The sequence below is a fragment of the Oncorhynchus tshawytscha genome, linkage group LG18, assembly GCF_018296145.1.
Source record: "Oncorhynchus tshawytscha isolate Ot180627B linkage group LG18, Otsh_v2.0, whole genome shotgun sequence".
In the NCBI taxonomy this organism is placed as follows: domain Eukaryota; kingdom Metazoa; phylum Chordata; class Actinopteri; order Salmoniformes; family Salmonidae; genus Oncorhynchus; species Oncorhynchus tshawytscha.
This window is the reverse complement of record NC_056446.1, coordinates 18,068,745-18,086,564: the sequence shown is the minus strand read 5'-3', so window position 1 is coordinate 18,086,564 and position 17,820 is coordinate 18,068,745. Positions and strand designations below refer to the sequence as shown.

The 17,820-nt window shown below is 46.2% G+C and overlaps 1 protein-coding gene across 3 annotated transcripts in view; it reads left to right on the top strand.

Moving 5' to 3' along the window:
* The window catches only part of LOC112217627 (transcription factor HIVEP2), an 88,419-nt gene that overhangs the window by 45,965 nt on the left and 24,634 nt on the right, over positions 1-17,820 (top strand). For all 3 annotated transcript variants that reach the window (XM_042300744.1, XM_042300743.1, XM_042300745.1), the window contains one exon: positions 14,958-15,137. The gene's annotated coding sequence lies outside the window, so the exon portion shown is untranslated. The remainder of the gene's footprint in view (positions 1-14,957; positions 15,138-17,820) is intronic.

Sequence of the window (17,820 nt, the reverse complement as noted above, 5' to 3'; positions counted from 1 at the left end):
ACAAAAACACTTGGGTGGGAATTTATGTCGGTGTTGTGTTAAAACACAGCCACATACACTACCGTTCAAAGTGTGGGGTCACTTAGAAATGAAATAAATAAATAATAAATAAATAATAAAATAACATTACATTTATCAGAAATACAGTGTAGACATGGTTAATGTTGTAAATTACTATTGTAGCTGCAAACAGCTGATTTTGAATGGAATATCTGAATAGGTGTACAGAGGCCCATTATCAGCAACGATCACTTCTGTTTTCCAGTGACACGTTGTGTTAGCTAACCCAAGTTTATCATTTTAAAAGGCTAATTGATCATTAGAAAAACCCTTTTGCAATTATGTTAGCACAGCTGAAAACTTTTGAACTGATTAAAGAAACAATAAACCTGGCCTTCTATAGACTAGTTAAGTATCTGGAGCATCAGCATTTGTGGGTTCGATTACAGACTCAAAATGGCCAGAAACAAATAACTTTCTTCTGAAACTCGTCAGTCTATTCTTGTTCTGAGAAATGAAGGCTATTCGATGCGAGAAATTGCCAAGAAACTGAAGATCTCGTACAACGCTGTTTACTACTCCCTTCACAGAACAGCGCAAACTGGCTCTAACCAGAATAGAAAGAGGAGTTGGAGGAGGACAAGTACATTAGTGTCTAGTTTGAGAAACAGATGACTCGCAAGTCCTCAACTGGCAGCTTCATTAAATAGTACCTGCAAAAGACCAGTCTCAACATCAACATTGAAGAGGCGACTCTGGGATGCTGGCCTTCTAGTCAGAGTTGCAAAGAACAAGCCATCTCAGACTGGCCAATAAAAATAAAAGATTAAGATGGGCAAACGAACACAGACACTGGAGTCGCCTCTTCACTGTTGACGTTGAGACGGGTGTTTTGCGGGTACTATTTAATGAAGCAGCTAAAAATCCAGCCACCCAAGTCATAGACTGTTCTCTCTGCAACCGCACGGCAAGTGGTACCGGAGCACCAAGTCTAGGTCCAAGAGGCTTCTAAACAGCTCCTACACCCACGCCATAAGACTCCTGAACAGCTAATCAAATGGCTACCCAGACTATGTGCAAACCCCACCCTGCTATTATCTATGCATAGCCACTTTAACAACCCTACCTGCATGTACATAATTGTCTCAATTACCTCGACACCGGTGCTCCCGCACATTGACACTGTACTGGTACCTCCTGTATATTTCCCCTATATTGTTATTTACTGCTGCTCTTTAATGATTTGTTTTTCATATCTCTTACGGTTTTTTAAACTTTTTTTTTTTAGGTATTTTCTTAAAACTGCATTGTTGGTTAGGGGCTTTTAAGTAAGCATTTCACTGTTTGGCGCATGTGACAAATAAAATGTGATTTGATATTCCATTAAAAAATCAGCCGTTTCCAGCTACAATAGTCATTTACAACATGAACAATGTCTACACTGTATTTCTGATCAATGTGACGTTATTGTAATGGGCCAAAAAAAAAAGAAAGTGCTTTTCTTTCAAAAACAAGGCCATTTTTAAGTGACCCCAAACGTTTGAACAGTGGTGTGTATGGCTACATTCAGGCATTGAAATAATGGCTGGGAACACAAATAAAATAAACCATCAGAACAAAACAGCAATACAGTCTTGAATCCACAGGGACGGCAGAATCATTTAAGTGTGGAACTTTTGTTGCTGAACAGACACAGTATATTACTCATGGCTTTTCTCGGAGTCTCAGCAGTTCCTCGACGCTCCAAGGCCACTTGCGCGCTGTATCAAAAAGGTTTCCTTCGCCACCACACTTCCAAATCCACTCAGACAAGTCTACAGACAGATCATTTTAGATATGCAGGCAGAAATACCATCTTTTTTCCCCCCTTGGAGTTTCTCCCCACATCCCTCCCTTCTCTCTACATAAAATCCTTATTATGGAAGCATCCGGAATATTGTTGCAGCTGCTCTGTTGAGAAATGTTCTTAGACTTATTTCCATCAGCAGCTTTAAGCCTTCAACTGTGAATACCCAGCTGGGATCTGGTGCCTTATTAACATAAACAGGGAAGACACTCAATGGATAGTAATGAATGGATTAATTCTATTGGGACAGGGTTACAAAACCACCTAATGTTTAGTGTACATACTGCATCTTATTCAATAAAGTAATAGTCAATGAAGCCAGTTTTAAGCGATTCAGTTATCTCCATCATGCCGAGTTTAAGAATACAGTTTGCAGTGTCTCTAAAGTCACCCACATTATGGGTCAGTATGACATGAAATGTAACATCAGTTAACATCATCCAGCTCCTACGGTAAGCCTACGTTACAGTTGTCAGTCAACGAGATATCACAAACCTACTGTGGCTTAAATCAGGTTAATGAACTTGCTCTTTCTTATTCTACTTTGCCAGGGTTAGAGAGAACGGTGTACCGTACACACTGTACTGTATGAATGGTTGGTGGAGAAAGACACGAGTGTAATGCAGTTGTTACAGTATAGCCACATGGTAACTGTTCATTCATATAATATGAATAGAGGGCTCTGCGTTTTTCTTAATAAGCACTGACCCAGGATAAACCTCTGAGCCCTAATTAGAGGCCAGTTCTATTGTAGGCTATAACCAAGGCTCAGTTTTTTTCTTCTTCTCTCGCTTGTTGTCATATGGTCAGGAGAAACCAGGTCTCTAAACACAACTCCACCTGGATTCCCATCAAGTTCTGTCGAGGTCGAATTAATAGAAGAAGCCATTTTGAATCAAATCACATTTTATTGGTCACACGCGCCGAATACAACGGGTGTAGGTAGACCTTACAGTGAAGTGCTTACTTACAAGCACTTAACCAACAATGCAGTTTTAAGAAGAATAGGTGTTAAAGTATTTACTCAAATAAACTGAAGTGAAAAAGAAAAAAAAGAAGCAAATAGAAAAATAACAAATAATTAAAGAGCAAAAGTAAAATAACAGTAGCGAGGCTATAGGGGTTACCGGTACAGAGTTCCAGCCTGACGCATTGTCTGCAGTCAGTCAGTCAGTCAGTAGTGTGAGGTAGTGTTCCCTCTGGTCTCCCCAGTCTGCTGGACAGAATTCCTGTGCTGACCGCCACAGCTGTGAGTCCCCCCCCCCCTTCCCCCCAGCTACTTCAACCAGACGCTAAACGAAACCCTCTTGTCCCGCCGACCGACACATTCCTCCAGCTTAGGGTCATAATCACATTAAATGACTAAGTCCATTTGATACAAGGCTCTTACTGGACTGAATAACATTTGTTGTCTAAAAAACTGTGACTGGAGCAGAACTGTTTTCCCTATGGCATGTTTGTTTAGAAGCTGTCTGTCAGTTGATATGAGTAGATAGAGGCACATCAGCAGGCCTTCCTCTTCTTACTTGGCCTGGCCTCCTCCTCAATGGGGCTGTGAAGAACGGAGAGCGGAGAGCAGTGGATGTCTCTCTCGGGGACGTTGCTGTGTACGGTGTTGTGTCTGTGGAGGTGTGACTGCTGGTTGTTATCAGCCTGGAGTGGTTTAACAACACTTGGCCGTGGCTGAGTGTGACCCTGTTGTCCTGTCGATGTGCTGTATCTGACTGTGTGTGTCCTCCTTTCTCCTATCTGCTTATCACTGAGATTCTCTCCTTTCTCCTCCTCTTTTGCTCTTTCTTTCGCTCCATCGTTTGCCCTCTCTCTCCCCTCACTCTTTCTCTCTCACCCTCCCCTCCCCCCCTCTCTCTCCCCTCACTCTTTCTCTCTCACCCTCCCCTCTCCCCCCCTCTCTCTCTAAACTTGCCAAGTGCTATCATGAAAGAGAGGACCACAATGACTTCATTCTCAAAGATTCTTAATCAAGTGCATAATGTGTATGTGTATCTTGCTTTTAAATGATCAAATAAACTGAACTCTCTCTCTGCATTGGCTGCAGTGACACTGGCCTTCTCTATAATTAATTCAGGCCTGGCAACCAGCTTTGTAAAGTGGGTCACTAAGCACTACTCCTGTGCTTAGTTTAGCTTGAATATGAATGGATATTGAGGCTCACTCAGGCATTGTTATTGTCACGGGTACGGGGCCGTCTTCCTCCCAGTGCGGCTGTTAAAGAGACAGACACCGCTGCTAAAATATAGACGCTCTGTCTGAAGTGGCTTTTTGAAAAAGCCCAGCAGAAAGACTGACAGACAGACAGGGAGATATTCTTGGCTCTGGTTAACATCCCTGTTTCCCCCTTCCAATTAGCTCTTTATTAGGAGTGTGGACAGGGCAGGCAGCCTGCTTTCCAATGACAACATTATAATAGGGGGCCCCAGAGGATGGCCCTGGTCCCTGCAGCATCAGGCTTGCACAAGACGCTCCAATTCCCTACAGTCACTCTCTAATCCCCTGGGCGGGGAGACAGGGACTCTGGTAAGGGCACTACTTTATCTCGAGGAAGCCTTTTACAGCCTATCACACCCGCCGTTATACCGAGATTAGCTGGGAAAGACTGTGCAGACACAGCAGTTTCTGTATCGAAGTCCATAATGAATAGGACAGCCAAGGCTAGAGCATCAGCCTACTACCCGCTTCTAACGCCACTGTGGTGAGTCTGCAGTCAACCTGAAGCCTTGGCTTGATACCTGAATAAGGTAAAAAGCTGGAAAACTGATGTGGGATGTCATTTTTTATGTTTTCCTCATCCACTGACAAATGACATCATACTTTTCAAACTGTTTGGGATGTGTTTATATTATCAGACCTTTTTATCATAAACAAACCATTTCTGACTCATAATCAATGACTCTGATTATTTATTATTTTGTACACGTTTTAAGGCATCTGAAATTCCAAGTTAAAACCCTGTTTTAAGCTGCTGATAATGTCACGTCACGATTGCAGTGCTAAAACGGTGTTGAACTCACCTTTCAGGCGGCTCTAAAAGTGTGTCCTCTCAACACCTTGAGTGAAAGGCTTTGGTGTGAGCACACCTTTGTTTATCATAGTCCCTAGGTGTTGTCAGGCAGCCTCTTGAGCAGTGATACTGCCGCTGGACTGAATGAACACAATGCTTTGAAGCCCCCTGTCTTGACTAAGCTCTCCCTTTCAAGGAAGGTAATGCATGAAGGTCTGATCGTCTGATTGTGACCCTCCCATTTCACAATCCTCTGTCTGGGGGAGATTAGCTCCTCCGGGCCATGGGCCCGTCACCTGTAATCATTCCTGGAGGGGGTGCGGCAGTGTTGCATCACACCGAGACTGAGTGCGTGTTTGTGTGTGTGTGTGTGTGTGTGAACGGAGTGCTCTTCATTGATAACTGTGTCCGCTTTCAACAGGGTAGCCCAACCTACTTCCTGTACTGTGTGTCTCTTGTTTGGCCATATAGACATCCCCTACCAAAACCAGATACCTAGCTCTACCAAGGCCTTCCTCCCATGGCATGTTGACTGTAGGCAGTGAGGGATGTAGACTGCCTTTGTTTGATCAACATCCAGGGTTTCCACAAATAGGGTCGACAGGACAACCAGAGCCAGTTACCCTCTATACCCACCCTATGAAAAACGTGGTGTGTACAAAACAATGGTGGAAGATAGACCTCTTTCCCATGCCTTGGCAGTTTCGGGTTACACTTTGTTTCCTGCGGATTTCAGGGAATTTCATCAGAAGGCAGTTGGTTCATCAGAGCGCTGTGTGTGTTGGAGGGTATGGATGAGGAAGTGACTGTCGTACCAGGGGAGGACAAAGCTAGGGGCTATTGTTCAGCTCCCTGTAGTGAGAAAACAGCTGTGCCCTTAACCACACCACTGTGTAATGCAGCACACTGCGTTAACATGGGAGGGAAGCAATTAACAAGTTCTCTCTCACACTCCGGCTGGAGGAACAAGATTTATAGGAATAAGGTGGTCTGACTTGTTAATAATATATTGCCAGACATGCAGTATGTATGGTGGAATTTAATTTGCATCATAAGGAACAGTCTTGTGGTGGCAGTTGATTTGGAGTACTCTTGTGTTGTGACCACTTCTGTGTAGGTAAAGATGGCTAGCGTCTGACTGGAGAAGCTGACGCCAACAATATGAAAATGTTCACCTTCTCTTGCTGCAAACCACTTATGATTGAGTGTTTATGTGTTGAAGTGCACAGAGTCCCCTGTCTCCTCAACCTCAGTGTCAATCAGCATGTTTCCAGTGGGACCCGATAAAACGGGGGACCGGCTAGTACAGGATATGGGTATGTGCTGCTGTTGTGCTGCCCGTCCCCGAGCCCATCAATTACACAGCCATAAAGCTCTCATTTCAGCCCAGAGAATTCCGCCCCAGCACACCAGAAATCCCACCAGATGCTCCTCGGTGCTCTTAAAAACCCCAAAAGCTTCATAAAAAAAAAAGAGAGTGAGACAGAGAGAAAAAAAAGTGCGGGGTGGGTGTGTATTGGGAGGCGAAACTAGTGGAAACTGGACAGACGGGGCCTTGATAGGTTTAACAGGCTGACTCAGAGGAGCGCAGGGCCAGATCCCACCTCATATAACAGGAGTAGGCTTGGCGGGGATGCCGGCTGCTATAGCTGCTGCTGCTGAGACTCACAGGCAGCACAGGCTAGTTATCATGGCGTGGCTAGGTTGTTTTTCGGGGGGATGACACAGACAGACAGAGGGGGAGTGGGTACGTGAACTCAACCCTAACAGACCCTACTGAACCTGGTAACCTCACAGTCCCCAGAGGGACAACAAGAGATCTAGTGAGGAGAGGGAGGGTGGGAACGGATTCTCATTCCTTTGTTTAAGACATGACAACCATAGTGGGTGTCATTGGGCCGTCAGCTCACCCCACCCACACCTCTGATGGCGTGACGCTGTCTGGGGCCTGTGTCAGTGTGAGTGTGTCGAAACATGACACCCCCCCACCCCCTCCATCACAGCCACAGAAAGACACAGTGATTTGGAGACGTGATTTGGTTGAGAAAATGACACTGATTATCTGTTCCCGGATGCTGCGTGGACGTGCGTGTCCCTCTCTCTTGCCCAGCAGTGAGCCCTGAGTTCACTGTGTGATTAATGCCCATTAAAGGCCATGCGGTTCCCATTTTGGTTCAGCCCAAATCCTGTCTCCCAACACGCTGATTACAGAGCAGCGGCCCAGTGGCCCAGCTCTCTCTGCAACACCTGCTGAAGTCTGGCTCCCGGACCCTGATTGTTTCCTGGGTCTGGTCTGCTTCTGGAGCCTCTCTGGGGTTTCACACAGTGGTGTTAGTTAGTGTAACTAGTATTGAGGCTTTGAACTATTGTTGTTGATTCGTTTAGGGGGAAACTGTCTGTCTGAAGGCTATGGGATCTGAGGTTCTGTGAATGTATTAAGGCTGTTGAAAGGAAAGTGATGTGTTATTCTTTACTCTCAGGAATGCACACACACACACACACACACACACACACACACACACACACACACACACACACACACACACACACACACACACACACACACACACAGGGGATATTGTATTGAAACCGCAGTCTTGACAAGGCCTCAGAGTGGAGGAATCCATGTGTAGGCCTGGCCAACCAACCAGCTCCTTCCGAGATCAGACGTTTGTCTGTTGTCCAGCAGCACACAGAGAGATCCTTCTTTCCTTTTGACTTCACCGCAGAACAAACACCAGCGTCAAGCCCACTCAAATGAAAGATGGCTGCCGACGCCATCAGGAAATCCACTTAGGCCGATTTCCCGGCTCTTGTGAAGAGTAACACGACACTCGACCTCAGCTGTCAGGGGAGCGCTCAGGGCCCCCACTTTAAAGAAAGTGTGACGCTGATGTCATGACCGCAGCTATTCTCTGAATTCCACGCTGATGTACTACTCATTCTTCAGTGCTGTGCTTTCCATCAGGCCTGACCTGTCAAGAACAGACTTGGGGATTGGAGTGGTGGACAGGAGGGAGGAGGGGAGGCGGGATGTGCAGCTGGAGAGGGGGAGAGAAAAACAACAGAACCCTCTGATGTGTTTTTGTGCTGGAGCGTGGAGCCCCTCTCTTTCTGTTCTCCCCTCATCACCTCTAACACAGGAACAGGCTTGAATCCTGCCCCCTTTTTGTCCATTGTGCCATTCTTCAAATGTACTTTTCAGTTTCCTCCCATAAATGTTTAAGTGTCCCCATTAAGTATACGGTAATTGCATTGTCTCTATGTAACGCCCCTGGCTACGAGACTAATTAAAGCAGAAACAGGAGTTTAGGCATATTTATTAAGACGACTTTGATTAATTATGGAAGACAGACGTGTGACTTTAAATGAGAGATATTAAGAGAGAGATGATCCTCATCCTCCAGCACCCAGACTAGTTTAGACGGCCGAAGGAGGGAGGGAGGGAGGGAGGGGGAAAAGGGAGAGAGAGAAAGGGTGAGGGAGAGAAAGAGAAAGAGGGTACTGAAACAGGACACGCTCACACAGGGGGCCTTGTTCCCCCAGCAGCATATTTGTAGGCAGTGGGTTTTTTTGTGTTTTTTGCGGGGCTCTGCTATTCTCTCCGAGTGAAAGGCGACGCGGCAGACATGTGAGGCCGTGACTGATGCCAGAGAAATGTGTCAGAGGGGCACGTGGCGAGGCGTGGGCGGTGGGCGGTGGGCGCTTTGTCCCCCTGCCTCCCTGCCACTTCAACCCATTATATGGCCTTAATTGGCCCTTCATTATGGGATCTCAGTCGTGTTAGGGAGGCCGGCTGCCCTGGTTGCCCTGGTTGCCCTGGTGAATAGGACTTCGGCTGAAGCAACATGCTGTGGAGGGCTGGTGGTTTCTGGGCGAAGAGAGAAAGAGAAGAGAGGAGAGAAAATGTAGAAGGGAGGGGAGAGAAAGAGAGAGAGAGGAGGAGAAAAGAGGAGGGTCGAGGGGGGAGTTTGTCGTCTAGGGCAGAGGAGGTGTCAGGCCGATGCAGGTGCACCTGACAGGGCGCTCGTCTGTTTCCATGGTTTCAGACCCGTTGGCAGGGGCAGGGATTAGGGGGAGCAGGGCAGGAGGTGATGACAGGCCCGGTGGCCTGAGGGTACCCCACACTGTGATACATTTAGCTTCTTAATGCCACTTCCAATGATCCCACTAACTCTCCTGTATTACTACACATTACATTTTTATCAGCTGAATAATGTTGTGGGAGGAGGAGGGTCTTTTCATCTCCACCTAGCACCCAGTTCAGATCTCTTCAGTTTAAACAGAGACAATGGTTGTCAGGCACTGTTTTGTGAGGGAATTACTGTAAACATTGGCCTTGGTTGCTATAGATTAACACAGTGCCATCCCGTGTTTGTTTTTTTCAGGCTCTGCCTTCTTCAGTTTGTCACGTACGTTTTCCTGCCGTATACCGTAGCCAAACAATGCACTTTGTATCTTCTGTTGAGTAACAGCGGTACTTTAAATAGAACATGAAAGTGTTTAAGAATCAATCGAGGGGTTACGTAAGAGGGCTGTTACGTTCAGAGTGCTGTTGTCTTTGTGGTGTATCCGTCCATGCCATGTGCCAACGCTATGCTGCTACAGTGCTGCTACACAGACGAGCGTGGCAGGATTTTTTGATGTTTCGGAGAAATGGAAAGAGGGATTAAGATTAGAAAGTACCATAATGTGTGTTGTATTAAATGCTCACGCCTTGTAATCCAATTGAGACTGAGACAATAATAATGAGTGTGGCTGTGACGGCTTTAAGACAGCACCTCTGCAGTAGGCAGGAGGGAGGATGAATTAGTGCACGGATAATGCTGGGGGTATTTTTGGACTGCGGAACATACAGGATAAACATGGAACTTGTTTTGAGTGATTATCTCAGGAAGGCCAATGGATAGGAAAGTGTGTGTGGAACTGGAAGTTCTCTAATTCTAATAGAGGGACTGCTTTTTTTGTTTCCAATTTCCAGTCAGTGCTCCCTTTTTAGGAAAGAGGACATTTCATATTTCCTCAAACTGTTTTATGACTAATAATCAACAAATGCCGTTCAAATGCTTCAGTGTTTACTGGAGAACTTACTGTTATTTGCCAGTTTGTTGCAGTGATGAGTATTTATTTGAGCCTCTCTACAGTATTTGTCATCTAAATTCCTCTTACGTGCTCCAGAAATGAGAATGGACCTCTCCCAGATTTATCCCAGCATTGAGTAATGGGTGCCATGGACGTGCGCGTCATTCACAAGCCCCGGGAATGATTCTTAGAGATAAAAAAGAAGAGCTGTGATCGCCCACTAGAAGTCAATAATCACAGCGCTTACTCCAGCTTCTCTCAGAGGAACTCCTGCTCTCCGGCTGCCAACAGGCTGCCAACAGGCTGCCAACAGGCCCATATTGAAACAAATGGCCCACTTCTCCTCAAAAGAGGATTCATCTATGTTCTGTATAGCTACAACCCGTGGGTTTGGTATGTGGTGGAAATGTGCGGCTAGCTCAGACTTGGCAAGAGACTTGGCTTTTTGAAAAAAAAGCTTTGTATTCTATCCTAACCTTCAGCGTTGAGAGAGACAGAATAGTTCCCACCGGCTATTTCTGTAGTTATGTTATGGTGTTTTCAAACTGGATGGAAATGTCGAATGATTTGAGGGACCTTACCAAGCATGTTTTGATCAACGTTTTATGGAGGCAGGTATGGCCTTCATTTTGTAGTTCTAGCAGCAACCTTTGAGTAAGTTCTGTAGGGCCAAATGCGATCAAATCAAAATGGTATTTTTCACATGCCGAATACAACAAACAGATGTAGACCTTACCGTGAAATGCTTACTTACAAGCCCTTAAACAACTATTTTTTATTTGATTTATTTTTTCCTTTATCTAACTAGGGAAGTCTGTTAAGAATAAATTATTATTTACAATGACGGCCTACCAAAAGGCAATAGGCTTCCTTTATGGACAGGGGCTGGGAGAAGGAAAAAATATACATATAAATATAGGACAAAACACACATCACGACAAGAGAGACAACACTACATAAAGAGAGACCTAAAGACAACAACATAGCAAGGCAGCAACACATGACAACAACATGGTAGCTTTACAACATCACAACAACATGGTAGCGACACAAAACATGGTACAAATATTATTGGGCACAGACAACAATGCAGTTAAAGAAATAGAGTGATGACAATATTTTCTAAATAATCTAAAGTTAAATATAAAATAAAAAGTAACACAATAAAATAACAATGAGGCTATATACAGGGGGTACCGATACCGAGTCAATGTGCAGGGGTACAGGTTTATCGAGGTAATTTGTACATGTAGGTAGGGGTAAAGTGATTATGCAAAGATAAATAACAGCGAGTAGCAGCAGTGTAAAAACAAAGGGGGGGGGGGTCAATGTAAATAGTCTGGTGGCCATTTGATTAATTGTTCAGCTTGGGGGTAGAAGCTGTTAATGAGCCTTATGGACCTAGACTTGGCACTCCGGTACCGCTTGCCGTGCGGTAGAAGAGAGAACAGTCTATGACTTGGGTGACTGGAGTTTTTGGAAAAAATGTGGGCCTTCTTCTGACACCGCCTGGTATATAGTTCCTGGATGGCAGGAAGCTTGGCCCCAGTGATGAACTGGGCCATATGCACTACCCTCTGTAGCACTTTACGGTCGGATGCAGAGAAGTTGCCATACCAGGCGGTGATGCAACCGGTTCCTGTAGTACACAATCAGCTTCTTTGTCTTGCTCACATTAAGGGAGAGGTTGTTGTCCTGGCATCACACTGCCAGGTCTCTGACCTCCCCCTATAGGCTGTCTCATCATTGTTGGTGATCAGGCCTACCACTGTTGTGTCGTCGGCAAACTTAATGATGGTGTTTGGCCACGCAGTCGTAGGGGAACAGGGAGTACATGAGGGGACTAAGCACGCACCCTTGAGGGACCCCCCTGTTGAAGATCAGCGTGGCAGATGTGTTGTTGCCTACCCTTAACACCTGGGGGCGGCCCGTCAGGAAGTCCAGGATCCAGCTGCAGAGGGAGGTGTTTAGTCCCAGGGTCCTTAGCTTCGTTATGAGCTTTGTTGGCACTATGGTGTTGAACACTGAGCTGTAGTCAATGAAAAGCATTCTCACATAGGTGATCCTTTTGTCTAGGTGGGAAAGGGCAGTGTGGAGTGTGATTGAGATTGCGTCATCTGTGGATCTGTTGGGGCGGTATGCGAATTGGAGTGGGTCTAGGGTTTCTGGGATGATGGTGTTGATGTGCGCAATGACCAGCCTTTCAAAACACTTCATGGCTACCGACGTGAGTGCTATGGGGCAGTAGTCATTTAGGCAGGTTACCTTGGCTTTCTTGGGCACAGCGACTATGGTGATCTGTTTGAAACTTGTAGGTATTACAGACTCAGTAAGGTTGAAAATGTCAGTGATGACACCAGTTGGTCATGCCATGACTGCATGTCCTGGTAATCCACCTGGCCCCGTGGCCTTGTGAATGTTGACCAGTTTAAAGGTCTTGCTCACATCGGCTCAGGAGAGCGCGATCACACAGTCATCCGGAACAGCTGGTGCTATCATGCATGCTTCAATGTTGCTTGCCTCGAAACTAGCATAAAATGCATTTAGCTCATCTGGTAGGCTCGCGTTACTGGACAGCACGCGGTTGGGTTTTGCTTTGTAGTCTGTAATAGTTTGCAAGCCCTGCCATGTCAGAGCGTCAGAGCCGGTGTAGTAGGATTCAGTCTTAGTAAGGTATTTACGCTTTGCCTGTTTGATGGTTCGTCTGAGGGCGTACCAGGATTTCTTGTAAGCGTCCCTCTCCATGACTACAGCAGCTCTAGCCTTTAGCTCGGTGGGGATGTTGCCTGTAATTCATGGCTTCTGGTTGGGATATGTACGTACAGTCACTGTGGGGAGGACGTTGTCGATGCACTTATTGATAAAGCCGGTGACTGAGGTGCTATACTCCTCAATGCCATTGGATGAATCCCGGAACCTATTCCAGTCTGTGCTAGAAAAACAGGAGGGCGAGGGAGAGCTTTGTACACGTCTCTGTGTGTGGAGTAAAGGTGGTCTAGAGTTTGGAGAGCCGCCTCTGGATGAGCATTTTCTTATTTGCTTATGGCCTTAACCAGTGTGGTCTTAGTGCCAGCATCGGTTTGTGGTGGTAGATAGACGGCTACGAAAAATATACGTGAAAACTCTCTTGGTAAATAGTGTGGTCTACAGTTTATCATGGGGTAATCTAACTCAGGCGAACAAAATCTTGAGACTTCCGTAATAATAGACAACGCGCACCTGCCGTTACTGACAAATAGACACACACACCCACCCCTAATCTTACCAGACGTAGTTGTTCTGTCCTGCCGATGCACAGAGAACTCAGCCAACTGTCACGCCCTGACCTTAGAGATCCTTATTATTTTCTATGTTTGGTTAGGTCAGGGTGTGACTCGGGTGGGAAAGTCTATGTTTTCTATTTATTTGTTTTTGGCCGTGTGTGTGTGTGTGGTTCCCAATCAGAGGCAGCTGTCTATTGTTGTCTCTGATTGGGGATCATATATAAGTTGTACTTTTCCTTTGGGGTTTTGTGGGATCTTGTTTTCTGTTTAGTATCTGAGCCTGACAGAACTGTGCGCTTTCGTTTTTTTTGTTGTCTTTATTATTTTGTTTCGGTGTCATCAATAAAAATACGATGTACGCCGACCACGCTGCGCCATGGTCTCCTTCTACAAATGAGAGTCATTACACCAACTGTATATTATCCGTGTCGTCGTCCAGACACTGCATTCAAACAGTTTGGGGTGGTACATTAGGCATATCAATCCGATTAGTAGAAGTACTGTCATTTTTGGACCTTGAATTACATTGTGTGAAAGAGAGGATAGTTTGACTTTATTTTAGTTTCTGGTGGAATCCTGCGTTGGAGGGGAGCATGGCATTCAACATGGCTAGATGTAAGCTAGCCTATGCTCTTTTGTTGCTGAGAGAGTCATACTGCAGATTATGATGCAACTCCGTGGAAATATTCTGGATTATCTTGCCTCAGAGTTCCCCTCCCCTGCAGCCCTAGGTCAGACAGAGTGGGGTAGTATTCTACCTTACTGGGGGGGGCTCTCTACCCTCTGACCTGGAAAAGCTTACATAAACCACAGCATGCCTGGCCTGGTGGACCTCTGTCTGCCTGATTCTCAGAGAGTGAGTGAGTGAGTGAGAGAGTATGGTCACAGATTACTGTGACCATACTGTACTGTATTTAATCAGGGAGGAGTCCCTCTTATTGCGAAACCACAGTGATATTCTTCATGCAGCAGACCCAGCCAGTGGCCGAGGGTCAGGGCCTTAGCACGGCCATGGAATTAAATAGGGGGGCATAAAGAAGAGAGGGGGACAAAGAAGAGAGAGAGAGAGAAAGAAAGAAAAGGAGAGAGAAAGAGAGCGAGAGTGAGAGAGAGTACCGCCTCTGCTATATGTCATTGACCTTGGCTCTCCGGGTCTCTATTGATGTAATATCTGTGATTTGTCAGCACGGCTGAGGAGGTTATGAATGGATCGAGCAGAGTTTCATGCTGGCGTTTTTACGGTGGATGATAAGAAAAAAAGATCTAATTCTTTCTCACTGTCCGTTAGATTAACAACCAACCTAATTATGACCACTCCTCTTTTTCGCAGATAAGATTGGTCTAATTTGTCAGGTCGGAAAGGAGAGCATCAATTCGACCTCTCCTAACAGAGGGAGATATGTAGGGTAGAAAGAGACTGGGCATAGCTAGCTCTATTGAAAAGGCTTTAACAGGCAATGTAACCATTTTGCCTGTTCCTGTATGTGCACCATACTGTACCTTTCAGATCCTATGAATTATGATCTATCTCTATAAAACGTTTTGGCAGGAGTGCCGTTAACTGTATGGAGTCAACCCAGAGCACTGAAACATTTAGTTAAATTAAAAAAGCAGATTGATAGAGCAATGCTAATTTTGGTTTGATTTATTGCCCCATTCAAAATCAGTCTATTGGATTTTTTTTATGGCAGGTTTCTATTGTTGTGGGAGGTGTCTAAATGGTCTTCTTCTTGTTGTTTCTTTCCAGTGGTCTGTGTCGTCTCCTCACCCCTACCAAGGGGTCATCCTGACCTCGGACCCCCCTCTTGCCCCCTCCCACGAGCCTGACCCAGTGATCCCCCAACCCCCCACCTTGCCCCAAAGCAGACTGAAGAACCCTAAACAGTGCCAGGCTCAATCACCACTCAAGTCCCCTGAGATCACGCAGGTGAGTGTACGAACACACACACACATTCCACACAAGAGTCAGGAGTGCGTGCGTTTAGGGTGGAAATAATTGGAGTGTTAGGAACAGACACCTTGTCTCAGTGAGCCTCACATCTGGAAAGGGGTGAGTGTTAGCTTTAGCTGCATGCTAGCAGATGGGATATAAAAGACAGGCCTGATGCTATCTGATCTATGGGTTGTGGTTGACTTGATAAAGGTGATAAAAAATACTGCTCATGATTTACTGGCTGTTCAATAGGTAAGTATAAATACTGAACAATATCATTCAGCCTTGTTTTCGATTTCTAGCATTGGGACTTTGCAGTACCACCAGGAAGCAGATAGGATTGTGTTTGTTTATGCACAATTGATTATGGCTGTGTTTATCGGGTCAGTCGTGAGACGACCCTGCTGTTACAGGTCTAAAACATCCTCTCGATCTGTGACAGCCACACTCCCAACTGACTGGCCATGTAATGGTCTAAATGATTCTGTCACTTTTCATCACGCTCCATCTGTCATCCCTCCTCCAGCTCAAACCTCTCCTCTCGCCGATGGAAGACCCTCTCTTTGCTGCCGTGTCGGGCTAACCTGAATCAACTCCAAATGTCTCCGTGGTGCAGCTAGCTATTTCTTCAGGGAAGGGAAACCCATTTGACTACACACACCGTTTGTCCATTCACTCCGAAACACGTTGACTGTGGAGCTGGTGACATTTGTGCTAGACATCCCTGATGTGTACGTTTCCAACAAGTCTGAACTACGGAGTATTAGCACTTTCCTGGGTTTTCCATGGTAGGCAGTGTCAGTGGGTCCTGTCTGTTTACTCGCCGTAAGCGGGGGCTGTTAACCTTGGACAGTGACGAGAGTTGTTTATTTGGTCTAGGAGGGAGGCCCTGGTTGCACCATGCAGGCATGGAGGCACATTGGTGGCAGATGTTTGAGCTTTTCCTCCTCCTCCACCTCCTCCTCCTCCTCCTCCACCAGTCCTACAGGATCACATCCTCCAGACGATCCCCTTCTTGTTTTGCCTTCCTCTTCTCTTTATAGAAACTGGATTCAAAATATTTGGAAGTTATGAGGTGTACTGTTCCACTGGAGTTCCCCAGCGCCGTAGTACAACACCCTGTTTGATACATTGGTTGTGTCCACATGGTGTGTGGTGTATATTAGGAATATAATACCCAAACTCTGAGCGCTGGGAGGGATCTGTATGAGGGAGGAGGGGGGGGGGACATGGAGGGGTAGTGGATGCTGCCTTCCAGGCTTAGTTAAGCCTGTGTTAGTCCTCCATCCAAGACAGCCACAGCTGAGATGTCCGTACGGAAGCAGCCTTCTTTCCTACGGTTATGTGGTTTCAAAAGTTAGCGTCGCCTATTTTCTGTTGCTCTAAAGTTTAGCATGCCTCATGAAGTTCTAATGTCGATGCAAAGACGGGGGGCTCGGTGTTGTAAGTGGGGGAACCAGTGAGAAAGACAATTAATCAGTACCTCTACAGCTGCTTCCTGACATTTCTGCAAAATGTTGTGGAAAATGTAATGAAGGTAATTTTTCAAGCTTACCCGGTGGAAAATATGACCGTCTTTCCATAGACAATTAAAACCAACATGAAGCCCTTTTATTTATTTCTTTTTATTCTCCCTCTCTTTCCTTCCATAGGGGGGATTTGATGTGTTTCATCCAGCGCTAAATGGAAACATGTACATTAAACGGCTACAGCTGTGGAGCATGAATAAACGAGGGATAGTTAGTTCTGCTGCTTAGCTGGAGAAATCCCATAACTGCACCTACTACAACATAAAGAGTAAGATCTGGGTCACATGGTTTATCCCACTGTGCACACAGCATGCATGTTTAGCCGTTACCACCTCCAGGAAATAATCATAAATCCAACCAGGAAGCATGCTGCTGCCGACTCTTATTTTGTTGCTCTTTCCAGCATTGCAGCAGGCAGCCTGTTGGAGCAGAGGGCTTGTACACAGACACAGGGAGATGGGTTTTTATCTATGCCGTTTTCAATTACTGAGGCCTGGTGTAATTACCCGGCTCTGTCCCACAGTCGGTCTGCCAGAGAGTCCCACAGTACCGCACTCCCCTCCCTCCCTCCCTCCCCTCAACCCTCAACCTAGCCTCCCCAGGTCCTTAGCATGGCGGCACTTACACCCTCTCCGCTTTGTCTGTGTCCGTCTGGCCACTTGTTTCATTGGTAACTGTATATCAGGCTGGGGACACTGGCGGGGCCGCCAGAGTGTCAGTTGTATTAAGCATGACCTCATGTTGAAAGGATCTGTTTCTCCCTCTCTAAATGGCTTTCAGCCTGTGGGGCCCGGTCTTTTGGCTCAACACCCCAGGCGCTATGCTCAGACCACTGGAGTCTTCCTGCACCCCATGATGGGCCTCTCACTGAGAGAGGAGGAGAGAGAGAGGGACAGAGACTGAAAGACGGAGAAAGAAAGGGAGAGAGAGGGAGAGAGAGGAGAGTGTGTGCGTGTATGCGTGCGTGTGTGTGTGTGTGTGTCTCCACTCACACTCAGGCTCATGGACTGGCTTGTCTGGGGGAAATGATGTCACCCCCTGTTCCCCATCAACCCTGTCCAAAGTCCACAGACTGTTCTGGGCTAATTCATCTTCAAGATGAGGCGCTGGGCTGGTGGCATGGCCAAACAGGTCACACTGTACACATA